At 40.0% G+C, this 20,796-nt stretch overlaps 1 protein-coding gene across 2 annotated transcripts in view; it reads right to left on the reverse strand.

Moving 5' to 3' along the window:
• Nucleotides 1-20,796, reverse strand: part of KIF26B (kinesin family member 26B) — a 283,959-nt gene that overhangs the window by 235,904 nt on the left and 27,259 nt on the right. Inside the window, exon 1 of one of the 2 annotated variants that reach the window (XM_050315250.1) lies at nucleotides 1,273-1,384. The exons of the other annotated variant lie outside the window; for it this stretch is intronic. The gene's annotated coding sequence lies outside the window, so the exon portion shown is untranslated. Of the gene's footprint in view, nucleotides 1-1,272; nucleotides 1,385-20,796 lie in introns of those variants that run through there. 2 annotated transcript variants of the gene reach the window in all.

A 20,796-nucleotide genomic window follows, 5' to 3' on the forward strand; every position in this document is an offset into this window, starting at 1 on the left:
AGCATAACATGCTAGTCAATACAGACCATGCAAGGCTTTTACTACCACCTATTCAAGTTCCTCAGCATGTAGATAGTAAATGAGTGGCAAGTAGTTTCTCATTTATTTCTATTTCTAAAAAACTCTGTCAGGAAACTTTCCTAGTAAAGGTTGTTACAGAAAGTAAATCACTATGTAGTCAAATATCTTGGATCAACAAAGAACCAAGAAATAAAAAGACAGAGCCATCTCTTCAGTACAGCAAAAGATCAGCTGTAAGTTTTGAAGTACCTTGGCTTATTTTAAAGCATATTTTCCTGCAAGTGGATCTCCAGAACTGTGTTAGCTGAACACTGTCTCTTTCTTCTGAAAACTCAGTTGCAGAACTTGCACACCCTGCAGTTTGGTAGCCTAACATGAAACAGGTGAAGCCTGGAAAGAAGCCCACTCCTAATCAAGCAGACCTGAAATTACTAAAATGAATGTTAATCTCTAATCACTAACCTGTTTATTCTTCAGCTATTTAAAACAGAAGAAAAGAGAGCTTTGATCCAGCTCCAACACAAACACTGTTGTGTTCGATATGTTCAGCCTTGATCTGGAATTATTTCAGAGATTGGCTGCATATTTCACTACTCTTACTATTCACACCCAGGACTCTTCTGGCCCCAAAATGCTGGACTGACTTTCTTGCAGGTAAACATTCATTTACCTGTAAGGAAAACATACTTTCACAGCTGCTGCCATGTTTACTGAAAAGACTTTTAATAGTAACCTCTCCAGAGGTTAAAGAGTACAAAGACATGAGTGGTACCAATGACTTGCAGAAGGTATTTGAGTATTACAGATAAAAGAAGGTGGAGTGGGCTTGGTACCTACTGTTTGGAAAGCTGTATTGAAACAGACTTTTTTTTCTCTTTTAAAGTTCTATAAAACTTTCAATTCAATATGATGGAAGCATATCCTGAAGGCAAAACCAGATATTCTTTAAAAAAAACACAGCTGGAAGGAGGTAAGTAGTTTGCTATATAGTTGGTGTTTTGGTGTGGCAGCCTTGAACACACCTTCACATTGCACGGGAACCAGTGGAAGGCTTGATACCTGTCTATTATCAGTAGCTGTTAGCGTTTAGTAGAAACATAACATTTGCTGCATGGGGAACAAAATAAAGGACTGCAAGAGAAAGTCATTCCCTTATATATCTGATCTAAACCAAAGCAGGTTTCACACAACATTCACTGAAGCACTAGCAGCTCTTTCTAAAGATTTGGGACAAGTACAATTAATTCTTACCTGTACCAGGTAACAGAGATTCTGGTCTCAGAACAGAGAATGCCCCTGTGGGCAGGCACTTGCACTTCTTCAGAACTTGCCAGCCAGTTCCCACAGCAGAAGAGAAATCTGCCATCTTGAGCCAGGAGACACCACCCTCTCTTTCCTCCCTCACAACACACGCAAGTCTTGGCAGCTGCACTGCTGTAAGACCAGCTTGCACTGGGTCAGCTCCTCTGCAGAAACAGATCTTTCCTTTTCCCCAGGAACTCTGCCCCTTTCCTCTCCACAGTCCTTAAACACCAGTCTTACAGCTAAAGAATTGCTTTGTGCCTACAGCCAACAGAAGGAAAGCCTAGAAAAATATTTTTAAACTCCCCATTTGAGCACAGGAGATTCATGATGGGTTGACCACTACTCTTTCCTTTGCACAGCTTGCTTATAGCAGGAAGGAGTTCACAAAATGTAGCTGGACAAAACAAACAATCAGCAAAAATCCATATGCTATTTTTCACCTCTATATTCACATCAAGTGCTGTACTTTTTAAGTTCTTAGAGAACTCCTCCTGTTACTCTGTCTTTCCAAACTTATATATCAACCACCTTTGGGGATATAGGATTACATAGCACCTCACGTACTCACTCTGACACTAAAATAGCTCACAGAGCACATTGCAAGTCTCCTGTATCCCAAAGGCATCTTGCCACCACCTATCCTGACAGCCATAGACAGTCTGTCAAGAAAAGATAATGTTTTATGTCAGAGTACTTTACAAGTATTTTATTTCCATTCATTTAACACAACCATACAACTGAAATTTTAGATAAAGGCCCTTTAGCTAAGATTTATTACCTTCAGTTAATACATCCTCTTGCCATCCCAGATCATGCATTTCTAAGCTTGGCTTTGATAAGACAGATCATAAGCTTAATATTCCTGACACAAACGAAGAGTACAGACACAGAAGAGAATAGGGCAAACTTGAACATTTGTACTGGAAACAGAAATAAACAAAAGTTACAAATCCCAGCTATTTAAAGGCCACTTTAAAAGTATCACAGAATGGTTTCGGTTGGAGGGGACCTTAAAGATTATCTAGTTCCAAGCACCCTACCATGGACAGGAACAGTTTCCACTAGACCAGATTGCTTGAAGACCCATCCAAGCTTGCCTTGAACACTTTCAGGCATGGGGCATCCACAGCTTCTCTCGGCAACCTGTTCCAGTGCCTCACCACACTCACAGTGCAGAATTTTTTCCTAATATCTAATTTAACCTACACTGTTTCAGTTTAAATCCATTACCCCTTGTTCTGTCACTACATGCTCTCGTAAATAGACTCTCTCTATCTTTCTTGCAGGCTCTCTTCAAGTACTGAAAGGCTGTAATTAGGTGACTCCTAAGCCTTCTCTTTTCCAGGGTGAACAATCACAATTCTCTCAGCCTTTCCTCATCACAGAGGTGCCTCATTCCTCCAGTCACATTGTTGGCCCTCCTCTGGACTCACTCCAACAGGCTGATGTCCTTCCTGTGCTGGGGACCCCAGAGCTGGATGCAGCACTCCAGGGGTCTCACAAAAGCAGAGCAGAGGGGGAGAATCCCCTCCCTTGATCTGTGGCCCACATTGCTTTGGAAGCAGCCCAGGACACAATCGGCTTTCTGAGCTGCAAGTGCACAGTGCTGGGACATGTCCAGACTCTCATCCACCAGCACCCCCAAGTCCTTCTCACCAGGGCAGCTCTCAGTCTGTTCAACCCCCAGCCTGTATTGACAACAGGTGTTGTATTGACAACCCCCAACCTGCTATGACCCAGGTATAGCCCCTTGCACTTGCTCTTGTTAAACCACATGAAATTCCCATGGCCCCACTTCTTGAGCTTGTCCAGCTCCCTCCGGATGGCATGCCATCCTTCAGGTGTGTCAACCACACCACTCAGTTTGGTGTCATCTGCAAATTTGCTGAGGGTGCACTCAATCACTTTGTGTACATCATCTATTGCATTTAGACCCTTTCTCAAGTAAGAACATATGCACACTGACTGGCATTCAGGCATGGCAGGGAGACACTGATTCCCTCTTTCTCAATGGCTGTGTCAGTGAACCACTTATAGTTTTAAGAAAAGCTGCTGAATTTCTGAGTTTGACTTTTCAGTTATTTTATAAGAGGGTGGAGGTCAACAAGAATTTAAACAACATCATTTAAAAAAGGCCATGCTGACCTCTTATACTTCTCCAACCAAACACAGGATGTCTGTTAGATTAGCCAAGAGGCATGCTGCTTGTTAAGTAGTCAGTGTTTTAACACAACATGCTTTCATTCTGTTATAAACACTTCATAGCAAGCACACATCACAAGACACAGTGGAAGAGCTCCCCTACTGGGCTGATTGCTCACCATTCAAAAGCTTACAAACCACTTGAATTAACTGCTAAATAAATCCCTATACCTACCCCTTTCCTCCTCCCACTGCACTGTAACCCCCAGTGGCTGGCAGTAATCCAAGCCAGAACTTGAATTACTGCAGAGTCCAAGAACCTCTTCAGTTCATACCCACTCACTCTCTCCCCTCCCTTCCCTCACCCCTACTTACAACTGGTCTTTTTGACTGAGAATGTGAAACGTTGTTAATAAATGGGTAACTTTCTCCTTCTCCAGTCAAGGAGCAGGAAGAGAGGGAGTATCTAGAACTGAAAAGCAATAAGCACAAAAGGTATTTGGAAAACCACAGTGGGTGAAAAATGCTCTCCCTCTTGGTAGGTACTTCCTCAACCACCAGGTGCTTTCTGAATTTCAGTTAAAACACAAAGGTATCAGCATAGTGTGATGCAAGAAGGTGGAGAGCCGTTTTGTAAAGTAAATGCCATTTAACAGATCAAAGTTATACTGCAGGATGAAGCTATGTAACATCACTCCCTTGCACAGCATTAGGGTCTCTGCAGTCCCACTGCTTTTCATACAGTTAGTCATGGTGCATAAAATAAAGCAGACACTTAAGCACTTCCAGGATTGGAGGCTAAAATATCCAATTATTTTGTCATTATCTGACACCTGCTCATATCTTTCTATAGCCTTCTTTCTGCTTTTACACTTATTTTTGGTAGCTTTACCTAAGGCATGCCCAGTAGAAATTGAGGCCAAGCCATAGTACAACTTAAAGAGGAATCCAGAGGAAAGAAAATGTTCAGGTGTGTCATTGAGTTTCCAGGTGCCTCTGCTGGGAAACAGCAATGTGGAAAAAAAGACAGGAAAAGAACTGAGAAGAATCTCTAAGCTACACCTGTCCCGAGAAAAGGTGCTATCTGCAGATATCAGCAATACTTGAAAGAATAACATGGCAGCAAAACAGACAAGACTGGGTACAGTTTATTAAAATATTACCATACTTCCCATTTACTTGAAATCATTTTCATACCCTTGCCAGCATACATGTGTTCTAAAATCATTCCTTTGCTAACTCTATGTTCTATACATATTCAGCCACTAAAAAGGAGTTAGAATATAGCATTAGAAGTACCACATAAGCCGTGTTACACCAGAAACACAGCCCAGCTAGAATTTCTGCTCTAAACAACTAACTGTATATTCTTGAGGGAGACACAAAACACTTAAAATGCAGCCTGATGTGCAATATATCAGATGTCATTTTCCCCCTTCTCCAGTGACCAGCCTGTCTAGAGCAGTTACATCCTGACTGCTGCAGCCACAGTAACAGTTTCTTTTACAGGAAAAATTAATAAAAGAATAAATAAAGGAGGTATATCTTCAGAGATTGTTTTAGTGTTGTAACTCTACAGCGTGTTCTGTAAGTTATCTGCTGCAGGCTTGTGGTAGGTTTGCTCTCATTTTTGTCGCCTTTGTGGTGCGATGGTTAGGAAGAAATCAGCCCAAGAGGCAGCTTTTGATGCTGGGATACACTCAAAAAAATCACTGGGGACCCAGGGCAAGGCAAGTACTAGGAATGCAGATAAAAATCAACAGCCAGATACATTTCCACTCTCTTCTGTAATTTTTCCCAAAAAACCATGAACACTGTGAGATCCCCTATTTCTGGAAGGTCCCCTCGACAAATCAGCAGGAGATAAGTAATACATCGTTGACATTTTAGCTGTGCCCAAACTACAACAGAAGCAAGTGTGGTATGCCCCAGTACCAACACAGGCAAAGTTTAACTCCCTTACTAGTGAAATTCCCCTCTTACTGCCTATATTCCCCAGCAATCGAGGACATTCAAATTCAAAATACTGGCTAGCTTCTACTTTTTTTGCAATCAGCATTAATTAAGAGATTAATATGACATAGTTAATAAAGCTGTAAGAGAAACATATATAGTTCTTGCCTGTGAATGCTGATTTAGAGCATGAAGAATAATTCTAGTAGCACAAAAATAATTGTTTTATCAAAAGCCAGGACATATTTTACCTCTCTTTACCTCTAGCACAGGCCAAATCCTACTAATGTCCTCAACCAATTTGGATTTAACCACACATCATAAGCATGCTGGTAAGCAGCCAGAAGAGATCATCAGCAGATGGCAGAATTGACTACAGTCTATTTTGTACTTAGAACACAAGGCTGTGGTCTGCATCTAGTGGGGAAACAAGACTTTCAAAAGGGGAGGAGAAAAAATAAATTGGATTGGAAGGCTCTGCAGATTACTGCTCTCCCCCTCTCCCTCTCTCCTAAAAGGTACAAATGAGAAAGATAAAACACACATGTGCTACAGAGAAACATCTTGAATGGGAAACAAAGCTGTAGCCTACTAGCATTCTCTAACCAGTGTGTTCCTGATTTCCACACAATTGCTGTGGACATATTCCTGGTCAGTCAGATGATTCAGGCTTTATCTCTGTTTGCTCAGGTGTCTAGGAGGATTGCACAGCAAGATACCCAGCACATACAGGTGAGAATTAACAGACTCCAACACACAGCACGTGGGACAGCTATAGTGTCGACTTCAGTTCAAGTTTTAGAAAGATCTTACAACAATATTTGAGGCGGCTCTATTAGTCATCGGAAAACAGGAATTTCTAAATCTCATCCCTCAGTAGATAGTCCTTGTTGCTATTCTAGAACCAAGGGATACAAACTATCATCATCAGTTGTACTATGGTTTAGAGAAATTGCTAACTTAGGAGGCGGGTGTGCTACGTACTGTTCAAGTACTCAGCTAAAGATCACCCCCCTTCCTTGGGCAGCTCACAATCCTTGTGAAACAAGACAAGTAATATTTCATTCCACCTTTTCTTCAGCTTTTCACAGATGGAAGAAATGATGCTCAACATCACTGTGGCTTTCTCAGCTTCACAGTCTGTCAGAGGAGGTTTTACTACTCAACCTCAGTGGCATAGCTCGATCACAAAGCCATGTCCAAACCAAACTCAAAGAGTGCAAAGGACAAAGACCCAGTCTACAGACAGAATGAAAACCCATGAGCAGTTCCAGCATGCCAAGAGCTACAGTATATGTAACAGTGAGTAATTCTCCTCTTTTAAAGGAAAGAGAAAATGGGGAAGATTGGAAGCATCTGGGAATGGGGAGAAGAAATCATTAGCAGTGATACCACTGGCTTTCCTTAAACCCTTTCCTGAAAGCTTTAGACATGATTGTCTGAGCTGATGTTTTTCAGATGAGGTAACAAAATCTTGCTAAGCTAGGAATCATAAACAGTCTACAACTAGCCAGCTAATTTATATCATTATTTGCAGTTTTAAGCTTAATCAGCACCATGTGTCCCCACAAGATGACTGAGTAGCACTGCACAAGGTTAGACCATCTGGTGCTGGGATTTTACTTTCTTTTGATTTTTAACTGTTATCACTAATTCTTGTGTGCCCCTGAGCTTTAGTCCCTTCTGCCAGATCAAGATCCCATGTATAGACGTAAATGCAAACACTGAGAACATTTTTGCCTCCCACCTCCACATAACTCACAAGCACATAGTTTCTCAAACACTTCCATGCCTTACAGAATTCCTTTCTTTGCTGTCTTTAGTTTACCCCTTCCCCCCTCTCATCTCTTCTGACCACTCAGGGAAACAGTTTCAGACAGGAAAGCTAATGTCATTTCTTCCAATGACAGTCCATGTCGACCAGATGACCCCCACTGAGATTACATAAACTGAGTTCAGCATGACTACATCTATTTTCATTCCCTAAAAGACGATCCAGTGTCTGCATCAGAGTGTCAAGTTTTTTCCTTAGTCAGTATAAGAGCTCCAATGAAGACAGGTGTGCACGTGCTGCTCATGTGCCTTGCTCACTCCTGCAAGCAACCGTTGTCAGACTGTCTTTTCGGGCAACACCACAACTTCTAGAGTGGAAGAGTTTAAAAACAATAAATTGCTTATTCTGGAGCAGGACTTGGTATTTGAAAATATCCTCCTGAGCCTAAAACTAAAGGCACTAACACTAAATATAAAACATCCAATAAGAAAGCACTGTGATAAATCAATTTTCCTTGCCTGCGGTACAATCTGGATTTAGCCACTTAGACATCTTAATAAACATGATACTCATTCAAAGGATAATAAATGAAATGCTTTGCCTTGAGGGACAGTTCTACTTAACAGTTTGGTGTTACAATGAGAGAACACATGATCCATCAGTATGAACATCTTTTGTTCTCTGGAATGTTTTGAAAATGGGTGGTCTGTCTTCCTCACAGTAGACCATGCTTAAGACCCATAACACTCCCTCATCCACAGCAATGTGTTTAACATGGGAAAACCATTTTTCTTTGATAAAGAGATCAATCAGAAATCACAAAACAAAAACAAAAAAGTATTTCTGTGGAAAGCGATTTCCTAGTTTCCAAAGTTTGTGATGTACTTTATACCAAGTGACAAATTTAAAAAATAAATAAATAAATAAATAAATAAATAAATAAATAAATAAACCTCCCACAAAAAAAAAATTATTTGGGAACATGATTTAAACAGTTTAAAAAAATCCATCAAAACAACAAACCAATAAGCAGCTGAAGGACAGCTGGTACTTTTTTTCAGCAGAAAAAAGTTTGATAAAATCATGAACTTCAGAGCAACACCATAGCTGAAGCTGCCATCCTTATTTGCCATATGCTTGTCAAACACAGACACAGGAACAACTGAGGAAGCTCAGGTCTGTGCTGAAGTAGCATGTGCCTACAGGTATTTGTGACACATATATCACAGAATGGACAATAAGCGTGAAGCCAATCCTGCTGGCAAACACAGAACATCGGCAACATGAAAATTACTGCATCTTCAGTTATCTGTCCTCACACATGTATTTTCTAGATACAGCTGTATGTATTTCGTTTCCAAGCAAATGAATTGTTACAAGGGTAGATTTAAAGTAATTCCACCAACCTTGAAAGAAATTCCTCTCCATGGACACCACCGTTAGAGGTACTGGTATCTGATCCCATACACAGCTCATATACCTAAATAATTCCCTATCACGGCCAGTGGCAATGCTGATGTGTATTATGATTATTTAATCCTTATCCCCAAAATACGCACATGTTGACAGACAGTGGAAGAAGAAATTGTTTTCTCCCCTCTTTCTGACAGACCATACACCAATCTGTCACCCCTCACGTTATCAGCAAAGCACAGGAACAGCTGTATCTGATCATAGCAATGGTCCATCTATCTCTTCTATACCAATTCATTTAGGAGTTCGTTTGTCCCCTGATGCATGAGAGTTTGTCCCCTTCTAGATACTTAATCTGATTTTGAGTAACATAAACCCTCCTGGGCTCAAGTTTCCTTCAGCCTCTAGTCACCCTAGTTTGTCAATTATATCAAAATTAGTGATCACATTTGTAACCCCCTTTGCAACAAATGCCTCTAGTTGCCAGACTAAGCATAAAAGGCATTTTAGATTGAAGTGATTCTGCAACAATGAGTATGAATAGGGAGGGGGGGAAGAGGTGAGGGAGTTTGTGATCCCATAGGAAGCAACTCAGAGAGGAAAAATGAAAAGCTGCTCTTTTCTATAGGAGAGTAGCATTAAAAAAACTCAATGGCAAAATGTTCTTCTGGGATGAAAGTCAAGATATATAACAGGAGCTCAATAAGGTTTCATCAAGAGCCCTTTCAGGATCTTAAAAGTCAAAAAAGGAGTGGTACAAAAACGCAAACAAAGATACATTGTTAAGGCTGAGTATAAAGAGTACAAACAGAGAGATGCAAAAGTCAGAAAGCCTAGTGCACAGGCTGCTTATAAGTTGCAACTACCAAGGGAAATAAAAAATTACAATAAGGAGGTTACACTAATAATTAAAAGTGAAAGGAAGCAGAATAGACAAATCCATTACTGTAGGAAAGTGTTCTGTTAACTGTCAATGTGGAGAAATATTGATGACACAGCACAGACAATTACTTTAACCTTTAGCTTCACATTATATTTAATAAAAATTAAAAACTAAGATTGTAAATTAGGAAAAAAATTAGAAAGAGATTAATATAGGTAAGTACAGGGTATATATTTAGGCTGGCATAGTTTAAAGAGAGGTACCAAGAACACTTAAAGAAATAAACTAGTTTCTAAGAATTCATCAAGAACAGAGAAAATCCTGAGAGGACAAACTGAACCACTTGCTGTAGAAAGGAAGAGATGAGACAGCATGGTCCATATAGCTTTGATACCCTTAACAACGCTCAAGGGAAAGAAGAAAACTTAACCTAGAATCATGTAGGGAATAACAACAGTCAACAGAAAGCAAATACTGTCAAGTCAATATGTGACTTAAATTATGGCAGAGAAGGAGTAGATGTAACACTCAACTGTCTGAATATAATTGAGTTATACCATATATTTCATTTGTGGACTATGGAAGTATGGTTTATATCCAATTACAGCTACAGAAGAACACAGCTGGCTGAAAAAAAATTTTTTTTGATCAATCACTCTTGGTCATTCACTATCAAGCTAGGAAAGTGTGAAGCATGGCACTAGAAGGTTTTACTCACAGTCCAGTACTTCATGATATTTTTAACAGTGATTTTATGAAAGACTGTCTGCACTTGCAGATTTTGTGGAACTTTACAGTCCAGAGAAGTATTACAGGCACCTTAAAGGCCAGGGCTAACATGCAACAGCATTTCTCTGTTTCCAAATAAAAACATTTCATTTTTTCTCCAACTAAAAGTGACTGATCCAGTAAATGGAAAAGGAAGCCCTCAGATTCAAGAAGAGTTATAAGTGTTGAGCAGTAGTCTTGCAGTATTTCAAGAAGAAAGAGTCTAACACTTCCTAGCACTCTTATCCTGCTGGTTTGATGTTATTCTTCAAGCTGATGTCTGAGAAGCATAATATTTGATAGGCTCAAGTTTGGAAATTGCTCTGACAGGCAATGGTAACAATAACCTAAGTTCTGAGTCATGGTTTATTATAAAACTTGATTATAAATTTGAGAAATTTAATAATAGCTGATCCTCGTACTGACAACTAGATTAACAGGCTAGGCCCAAACACATGTTGAGAGAGGTGCTCTCAGGCAGAACAGAAATACTCAGACATAAAGAGTTCCATGACACTTTTGAAACCACGAGGGTCTCAAGAGACACTTAGATTTTGACTATCATGAAGTGGTTGAAACTGGCATCACAACAGCTCTGAAGGGCACATAAAAGTATGCCTGCAAAACCATCTTTCACGTGTTCATTTTCACATGAACAATAGTGACCTGAGACAAAGAGGATTACCTCACAGAGATTAAGGACCACTTGAAGTTGACGTCAAAAAGTTTCATTCCAAGCATCACCTGTGTCTAGATAACAGCTAGCACCCCAGAAACGTCTCACTCCTCAGCCATTAGCAGCAACCATAAGCACCCCTGTAAGTAAAGATACACATCACCTGCTAGAGGAGATGAGGTAGAATAAAAGGATGGGTTTTGGAAAGAAGAAAGTGCTGCGACACCCAGATCTCAAGATTGCAAGCTGGCAAACCAGCTGCTACCAGACAAAAAAGTCCCAGAATGAAATGTCAGCTTCTGGAAAGCTTTTGTAAGGATTTCTTTCCTATTACTCTGTCTGCCACATCAGTTACTGTTCCTGAATGAAACAGCAGGGACAAAACCATCAAGCTTCGTTCAGATAAAACAGTAATTGAGCACAAGAGTTTTGCCTCCCTAAGCAAGATTTGCACATTTCTCTTCCCTCAAGTAGATGCTTAAACTGTTATCTCCCCTCCCTCAGTTGTGGAGGGTGAAACATCTGAAGGTCAGATTCTCCTTCACTCATGTAATCAAATCCCTTTTTCAAGGTCCCATGCCTTCCTTGGAGCAGCAAATCAGAGGAACAAGGGAGGAAAATGTACTCTGCATGTAACCTCATAGCTAGAAGAAAAATAGGTAATGCTATGTCAATAAGTAAAGGGAGAAGTGATTGACAAACTATCAATTTCACTATAGATTTAGTCTCCTGAAGATCTGCCAATTCAAGATTTTAAGAAAGGAACACATTACTTCATGATAGTAATCCCAATCCTTCACTGAACCTGCAGACTGAAGAAAACCACACCTCAATAGTTTATAAAGTAAGGGAAAAATATAGACTATACAGTAAAAAAACAAGTGTAACTAAAGCTTTTAGAAATTAAACACTTTTACAGTGCTCAGACACAGTATCTGCAGGCCATGGGTGGTGTCCTATCACTTATGCTACAACTTCTTCAGTTCTTGGGACCAGTCCACTCTTGGAATGGCAGATGTTGATGGGGCCTCTATCCAGGGCTGGATTTTTGTTTTCAGATGCTGTACCTCCTACTCAGTGCCAACCTTTTTAAACTTTGTAGAGCATGTAACTATTTTAAAATTAAAATAAATATCAGGACACTAATACTTGTAAACAAGCCATCAATTTTTCTCCCAAACAAAACAGTACATCAGGACTATGTGGGGGGAAATCTTGTTTGTCAGAAGTGTATGTGTGAGACAGTACAAAGATTAAGGAAAATATATTCCCCTGAATCCCAGTTCCTTTTTTCACCTTCCTACTTCACTTAAAATTCATACCATCCCTAGGACTGGCTTAATTTACAAATCCAAATACCCAAGGAACTGTTTTAACTACACACAGAGACAGAAAAAAAGTAATGTGTGCACCACAGAATGAGTAGTTACATACCTGCCCAAAAGAAACTTAATTCCTCATATTTCTGATTCACCTCACATTCACATCCAAGCACAAGCACAGCTGAAATTATCTTGCAAATAAGATGTTTCTATTTTTAATAGTGCAATACTTTTCAACTTTGGCAAGAAGACATTACAGTGGATGACTAAAAGTTATTTTTTGGAACAGAAAAGCTAAGATTTTCTGTGGAAATGCATAGACTCGTGTTTTATACATCAGTTAACTCCTACGTGATACAAGCCCTGCAGGCCTTGTGAGGATGCTTTTAATAAAGACTTTGAGGGGTGGAAAGGGGGGGTGTAAGGCAAGCATACGTATCTCTAGGAGTCAGAACTACTCCAAATTGGAAGGCTCCGACTCACACTTCCCACTACAGGTAAGTGCATCAGAGAGGTGCCTTGTACTAGGCTAAGGTAAAACTACCATTTTCACCTTGCAAGTACAATGACTGCATGCTTACTGTGTACACTCATTAATGGCTGTTAATAAGAATAATCCAAGGCCTGCTTGATAGACAGATATTTACGCTGTGATTGTTAGCATTTGGCACTGATTGTCTCCTCAAAAACTGATACAGACAGACCCTTACAAAAGAAACATGAATGGAAAATTCTACAATGAACTTGGAGAAAAATAAATACTATGGTTTGTATTTTGTCTGTGGTCTTTTTTCTATGAATTTTTGTTTTATTTTGTTTTAACTTTTTTTAATAAAGGATTAATACTCCTGCTCTCCTGCCCATTTACACCTAAGGTGTCATCTTCCAGACATCACAGCAGGTGTGTTCTAGCCCACCCATAGCTTCAGGGATTAATTAGATATTCCCTGTGCTTCAAAGAGGCCATTATTTCTTACCCAATGATTACTTTTTGCAGGCCTGTTTGATTACAAACCTGTTTAATAGCATTGTTTTTTCAAAACTGACCAAACCAACTAAAGTATTTCCAGTGCTTCTACCTGCAAAGTTGAAAGAAATTCTTCATTTTAATGGTTACTGCAGCTTTCTTAAAAACCTGAAGGAAACTATGATTAAATTATTAAGTCCAAAGTTTGATTAACTAATCTCTTACAAGCTTTCTGTGCTTCACTCCATTCTTTCCACCAGTTCAGTCCCCTACAAGAACAATATTTTTTTCATTCAAGGTGCACTCTTGAGGTCCTGTTTCAAGGAGAAGGTAGTAGTTGTTAGACTCACTGCTGGGAGACTTCCCTAATGAGAAGTGCACCAACAAATTTATTCATACATTCACAAGCAAAAGAAAGTCAAAACCAGTCTTTTATCATCAACTTCAAAGATGTAATGATTACACTGAATGCTTTTATTTTGAGCAACACATTTCTGAATCCCGCATTTCTGCTCCTCCTGAGCAAGTCAGCACAAAAGCAAAGCTAGCAACAGCAAATGAAGAGTGAAAAGAAAGGGGAGAGAGATGTAGCTTCCATTCTTAATTGCATCAGGTAGCATCTGTGGAAACATTCCTGTAATTCATCATGTAAGCAAGAAATTCAACTGTCTACCAGACTGTGATGTTCACCAGAACTGTACAGTGACACATCCCATTTGTACATCGTTGAAGAAAGTAAGGAAGACTGTCTTCAGTTCTTTTTCCTCAGCCTATACGACCCAAATTGTGAATTCCACGGCAACTAAGATATCAGTTCCCAAAGAGGTCAGGGAATGAGAAGATTACAGTATGCCCTCTGAAAAACTATATTTGAATATAACCACTTGTTTGATTAAGCAAGTAATTGGATTATTCCATATACTATTCCCTCTGGTAGTATTTAGACAGGTATGTTTTTCATAGAAGTATACACAACTTTAGTTACCAAGATACACAAAAATCTGAAGAAGGTTTAGCAACTGAGACAGATTCATGTCAGAAGTTTCCTGCATGCTCTTCCCCTGTAGAGGGTAATATCAAGCCTGTGGATGGAGTTCCTCTATCAATGGATAGGTATCTGTCAGCATTAGGATTTCACAAAAGAAAAATTAATTGCTTGATTGAAATTTCTCTTCCTCCTCCCCCACAGTCAGATAAAATATTCTACAACACTTAACACCACCTGAAGGAAACGAGCAGTAATACCTCCCCAGGTACATCAGCAATTGATGGAAGGGAGACCAAAACCAAACTAGAAATCAATCATATGCATTTCTATTAAACCTGTCACAAGTGGGGAGAGAGTTAACCCAAAGCATTGAGTTTACCTCTGTGTTCTCTCGATCCTGAAACAAAGAGCGTTGATGAACAAACCAAAAAAGAGTGGAATAGTTCACCTTCCTTCCATTTTCCTGCAACAGACTGTATTTCCTCAAACCTGTAATATTTGTGAGAAGAAATTATGTACATAAAAGCCTTCTCTATTGTTCTGTTGGAGGAGAACCACTTTTCCTAATGTTTTGATCCCAGATGACTACTACAGCTTCAACCTAAAATAAACTTGCTACTGAAGAAAGTAAGCATTACATATAACCCGGCAGTAAAACCTGTTTCTCACATTGGATTCAGTATGGCTAGAACAGGGTGGTAAAACAGGCATAAATCACAGAATACGATCACAGAACCCCTCAGACTGAAAGGGATCTCAAGAAGCCTCAGATCCATCTTCCTTCCCAAAGCAGGACTAGCTCATCGGAGTACACACTCAGCTGAGCTGATTTCAGTATCACCAAGGAACTTTCTCATACTAATTAGGACCAAGCTATGTTGAGGACAGTACATCCATAATTTCACTGCACGGAAGATTGAAGGGAAGAAAAAGAGGGATGTGGAGTGCCAATGAGCCCTACTACCCAAAATCCTGGCACATGTGAAGAATCAGCAGCAGTTACCCCTCTACTCACCCTGAAGAGTAACATCAAAGTTTGGGAAGAAATTGTTCATTACATGCAGGACACACAACAAAATCTTTTATTCCTGAACAGAATTGTGGGAGTTACATGTTCTTGACTTTACTTCATATACAAATTACCAGATCAAGAATTCCCACAACCACTTCACTGTACCTGTCACTCCTACTTGCTTGTCCCTCCCAGGAGAGAGGCAAACCACACCATAAATTGACAGGACAACTTAGATTTTTTTCTCTCTGCTAACATTTGTTCCCTTCATTTTCTTTACTGCTCATTCTTCGATTATTTTTCTTTAAACAGTCCTAATGAGAGCACAAAATAGAAACCCTTGAAGAACTAAGACAGGAAAGATTCATAGCACCATTTCATGCCATTTAAAGAAAACGCTTCCCTGTGATCAGCCTTAGCACTTAAATTTTTATTAGAATTATTCTTAGTGCCTGCAGCTAGCCTTCCCAAAATGTAGAAGAACAGATGCATGGTAAAAACTCTGCTTATACCCTGGATGAGACTAATCAATAGGACTCTAAATTGTGTGTTTATTTTCACTTCTTTTAAGGGAAATAGCAACCCAAAAGCAACAACTTGTATCTGGAGGATGGATAATTACGGACAGCAAGTGTCATTGCAATATCAGTAGAGGAAATAAACATAAATTACACAACATTTAACTCTTAGGAATTGGCTGTTAACTGAGACAATAGTCTACAAGTTCTTGTTGGGAGTATCTCATTAATAAAATTCAAAATTGTTTTCAGTAATTATGCGTAATCATTGTCATTTTATCACTGGCCAAAAATAGTCTCTCACTGCATGCTCCAACATAGAATGGTATCACAGACTGCCAGGAAAACCATACTGTCTATAGGAGAGTTCTGGAGCTGTACCACACCAACACAGAAATGTCACACAACAAGATAAAATACTTTTTTCCTTGATAACTATGGAGGCTGTGCAACAAACAGTGCTCCTCTATTTTTACCTACAGCAAACAGAGCCAGAGCTCAGTCTGGGACACAGCAATCTGGGCAGAGACCACCACATAGAACCTACGGCTGAAAACATCTTACAGCAGCTGGATGTCAACTGTCTCCTCTCCCACAATCTGCATCCAAACCCACTGTTTTTTCCCACACATATCCTGGTTCTATGGTTCACATTTCCAGACAACCTGTATTACAATTCCATCAGTCCCTTCATCCTCCCTGAAGATTCCCATAGCCTATCCCTCCCTCTGACCTTACACACACCTTCACTTCCTACCTCCTCCTTGCCTGTTGCTGGCACCCATCTGTCTTACAGGCACAGAGTTGCTGGCAGCCCAATTATTTCTGTGACTTTTAACACTGCAATGTCAGAATCTCCTCAGTTGGAGCACACCTCCAACCTTGTTTTCGCAGGGAGCTATGCCCACTTAGGCAGAAGCAGCCACGACAGAAATGAGCACAAACTCAAATGAGAACAGCTGGGTACTTCACCATCTCCTGCATATACATGGCACACTTGGTACCTTGCCCACATTGCTGACAGGGACTATTCTCCAGTGCCTGTGGCATTTTAGGCTCCCTAAAACCTGTCAGAATGGAAAGACAGAGGTAATAAGGAAAATCTGGTGAACATTTATTTGGGATTTAAGTTTTTACTACACTCTGTTTGTGTGTGTTGCTGTATCTCCTATTTTTTACAATACAACTTTAAGTGAAGTCCTAGAACACTCAGCAAACGTTAACTGAAAACTTATCTTCTGCATCTAACTTTCTCTTCAGCAGTGAAACTTCCCAGGCTTTGTCACCCATTCACTCCACATGGATATATTCTGACACATGAAAGAATGTGGGGAGTTTTCCTCAACTGTCACTTGTTGATTTCCCGAGATAAAAATCTGGTCTTATAAATTGTTAACAGTGATGAACTGCTTTGTTCTTACAAGTCTTTGTAAGCATGAGTTTAAATACTTTAAACAAAAAAACCAAAACCCATTCATTAGGATTTCTAAGTAAAACTGTCCAAAGCATAAAATATACATGTTTTAAGCAAAAATATACAGCACTTTTGTAAGAGAACTGAGAAAAATTAAAGATAGAAAAATAAACAACAAAATTAAAAGGGATGTACAAAACCCAGGGAGAGATTCATCTCTCCTGTCAGCACTCAATTAACTCAATAAAGTTAATAGAGTCATTCAAGTAAAGAAAATGTGACCAGCTTTCTCTTGCTGGCCTGAAAGTGCCTAAGTCTTAGCTTACCAATAGATCTATCTACAAACAACGCTCCCATCAAGAGTCGAACAATGCCTTTCAGAAGGGACAATTTTAGGCAGCCGCTGAAACTGAAATCCAAGTTAGCTCTGCTGTACCTCCCTAAGGGAAGGGAACAGACCAAAGCAGGAGCAGACAGAGGAACTGCCTTACAAGGGGGATAATGACAGGTAGTTTGACAAGCACCGTATTGACTTTATAAAATGTTTCACACGCACAAATTATGCAATGCAGCTAATAACTCGACAGGGGTGGAAGGAGGCTGGTAAAGTAGAACACTGCTCATTCATTCTCATGCCATGTTGTTCATACATTGCAGAAGCATCCGTCTGTGTTTTGACAACCTGCCAGTCCATCACTACCTAAAGCACAAGACTTGCTGTAGGCAATTTGACCCTTTTCTTCCTTTCCTACGCCCTCTTGCTCATTCTAAAGAATATAGGCTCTCCAGCAACAGCACTTGATGTTTTTAAAGGCAGGCCACACTTTAGGTTTATTTTACATGCCAAAAAAGCCCACAGGCACACTCAGTATTTTCTATATAATTGCAGCTAGCTCTCTGTCATGGGGAAGAATAGCAATTATAATTTTGTTATTCAGATATTTTTCAAGCTTAGGACTAGAGTGAGAGTTGATCTAGAACTTCACCCAAAATAGATGCTTTCAGCAGCTTGGGATAAGTAAGTTAACTGAATATGGACTTTGGCCTTGTTTTTTTACTTCTACTTGTTCACATAGCTTTGGCAATAAAAATAAAATTGTGCCTCCAATTTTTTTAAACAAGTAGTGCTACCTGAGCAGGTGGACAGATCAAGATACCTTCCTGTACCAAGTTCTTCAGCTGCCATTCAATAGCAGGGTTAGAAATGTGATGGGAGCTACTTTAATTACAGGACTTAAAACAAGGAAAAGTAAAGGCTAAGTCACAAACTAGTATTTAAAAGGGGAGATAATAGTTATGGGAGATGCGCTTCTACCTTTAGTTTCTGTACAAATCGGGTATCCACAATCTGTACCTACAAGTAGCCTCAAATAAAAAACCTTACCAAAAAAAAAAAACCAAACAACAAACAACAACAAAAAGCCCAGTAAACTATTCGCACAACATATAGAGCCTTGCATCCTTTTCTCTCCATCCCCTACATCTGTTTAGGCATTTTGTATAATTTCCTCTTTGTTTTCGGTAACTTCAATAAAAACAAACAAAAACAATCTTCCGAACAAAAGGGAGAATTGAGTTTTTAACAGCACGTTGTTGTGGACAGGTTAGCAATCTTGACTGTTGAAGTCCTTCTCAAAAGAGGCTTTGGCTAAACCATCACATTACTGTGTTCTGAAAACCAGTGTTCAACCTGTCAGCTGGCAGGGTGTACTGGATTTAGCTAGGGTGGAGATAATTTTCTTCACAGCAGCCTATCTGTGTTTTAGATGGTTGACCACAACAGTGTCGATAACACCCCAACGTTTCTGCTAGTTTTGTGCAGTCCCAAGGTATTCCCTGTTTCTCACTCTGCCATCCCAGTGTGCAGGCTTAGGGTGGACAAGAGGTTGGGAAGGGACATAGTCCCAGGACAGCTCACCCTAACTAACCAAAAGGATGTTCCAGAACATATAACATCATGCTCAGCAGTAAGACCAGGGAAGGAAGGTTTCCTAAAGTAGCTGGGCAGTGATCTGCTGGTGGCAAGTGACTGGTTTTACATCACTTGTTTTTCAGGGTGCAGGTAAGGGGCAGGGGGATCCTTTTTTCTCTTCTTAAACTGTCTCTATCTCAACCCACAAGGGTTTTCCCCTTGTTTTTGCCCTCATCACCATCCTGCTAGAGGCAGAAGCAAGTCTATCATTCGGGGCTTACCTTCAAGTTAGGATCAGCTCACCACTGAGGGTCTTGCTAGATCGGAAGGGCGATACATATGCAATTTGATCACCTACTCCTTTCAAACATCCAGAAAACAGCATTTGTTCAGTATTATTACTAACATACAGCTGCATTTGAATTAGAAATTTAGCTCATCATTGCGCCCAATTAGGAATTACCTCTCAAATCAACAAACTCTTTTCAAATGCATGCCCACCCTTCAAACAAATTGCTTCTGCTCTCTCCATGCCAAGTACCCTTACAGGAATTTACTGTAGAGTTTATAGGTGCTTAGTGTCCTGAAAGGTGTTAATATTTACTCCCTCACTCAACACCTGATAAGTGATTCACAGCAAGTCAAGTCAAAACTCACTTCTATCCATTTGCGTAATTCCCCTCCACTACTACCCGCACCACAACAGCAGTAAAACACTTAAAGCTGTTTTCAACACAGATAAAGTATTGCATGCAAAATAGTTTTTCAAAAACCTTGGGCAAAGGCAACCCATCCGTGCCCTTTCCTCCAAAGTATTTCTTTTAAGGCTATATCCACCGGACTAAATCCTCATTCAAGCGGAACTTACTTTTAAGCCTTAATAATTTCTGCAGATCCTACTCGAACAGTGGGCTAGGTGTTAAGCTCAGCACAGCACTGATTTCAGGACAAAAAAAAAAAAAAAAAAAAAAGGGGGGGGGGCTCTATTTTATAGGCATTTGAAAGAAAATAACAGCAAATCCAGCAAGTCCAAGTATTAAAATCTAATCTGATTATATGATGCCATTGATGACAGAATGGACTTGAGAGCACCCTGTGCTCCCTACTGCCTTGAACATTACACATTTTCATTAGGACCAGGCTGTGTTAGGCAAAATATGAAATAACCGTTTCCACCCTTTTGCACTCATCTTGTTCCAGCCCAAATGACCACAGAGAATTAAGAACCAAGCTGTGCCTGAGTCTAGACAAAGTGTTCTGATTCACAAATCAAGGATTTCCACACACCTACCTAAAATCCTACCATGGATTTTAAAAGACTGAAGAGTCACACTCCTATGAGCACAGAATTCAGCTGAAATGCCATGCACTGGTGCTCAGAGAAGCGAGAAGGAGGAGAGAGGGCTGTGCATTAGCATCGTAGCAGTAACACATACATCAGATACCTTATTGACATACCAAATGACAAAAGAGATGCCAGAACACTCTGTTGCATCTGAACATAGGGTATTAAATTGGCACACATACGTGGACATAGATCAGCCTCCCAGTGCTTAGTGGGGAAGCCCATACATTACAGCCAGAAAATCTAGCAAAAATTGTGGAATGCTACAAGAGAAGCACGCCATGCTGTGTAACTTCTGGGCACCAGAGGAGGGAAGAAGGAAGGCCATAAAAAAGTGCTTGCTGGCATGTCAAGTTGGCCATTGCACTTGCCTACACCCAGGA

This window comes from Myiozetetes cayanensis, unplaced genomic scaffold (assembly GCF_022539395.1).
Source record: "Myiozetetes cayanensis isolate MyiCay16 unplaced genomic scaffold, myiCay2020 scf2-11, whole genome shotgun sequence".
Classification (NCBI taxonomy): Eukaryota; Metazoa; Chordata; class Aves; order Passeriformes; family Tyrannidae; genus Myiozetetes; species Myiozetetes cayanensis.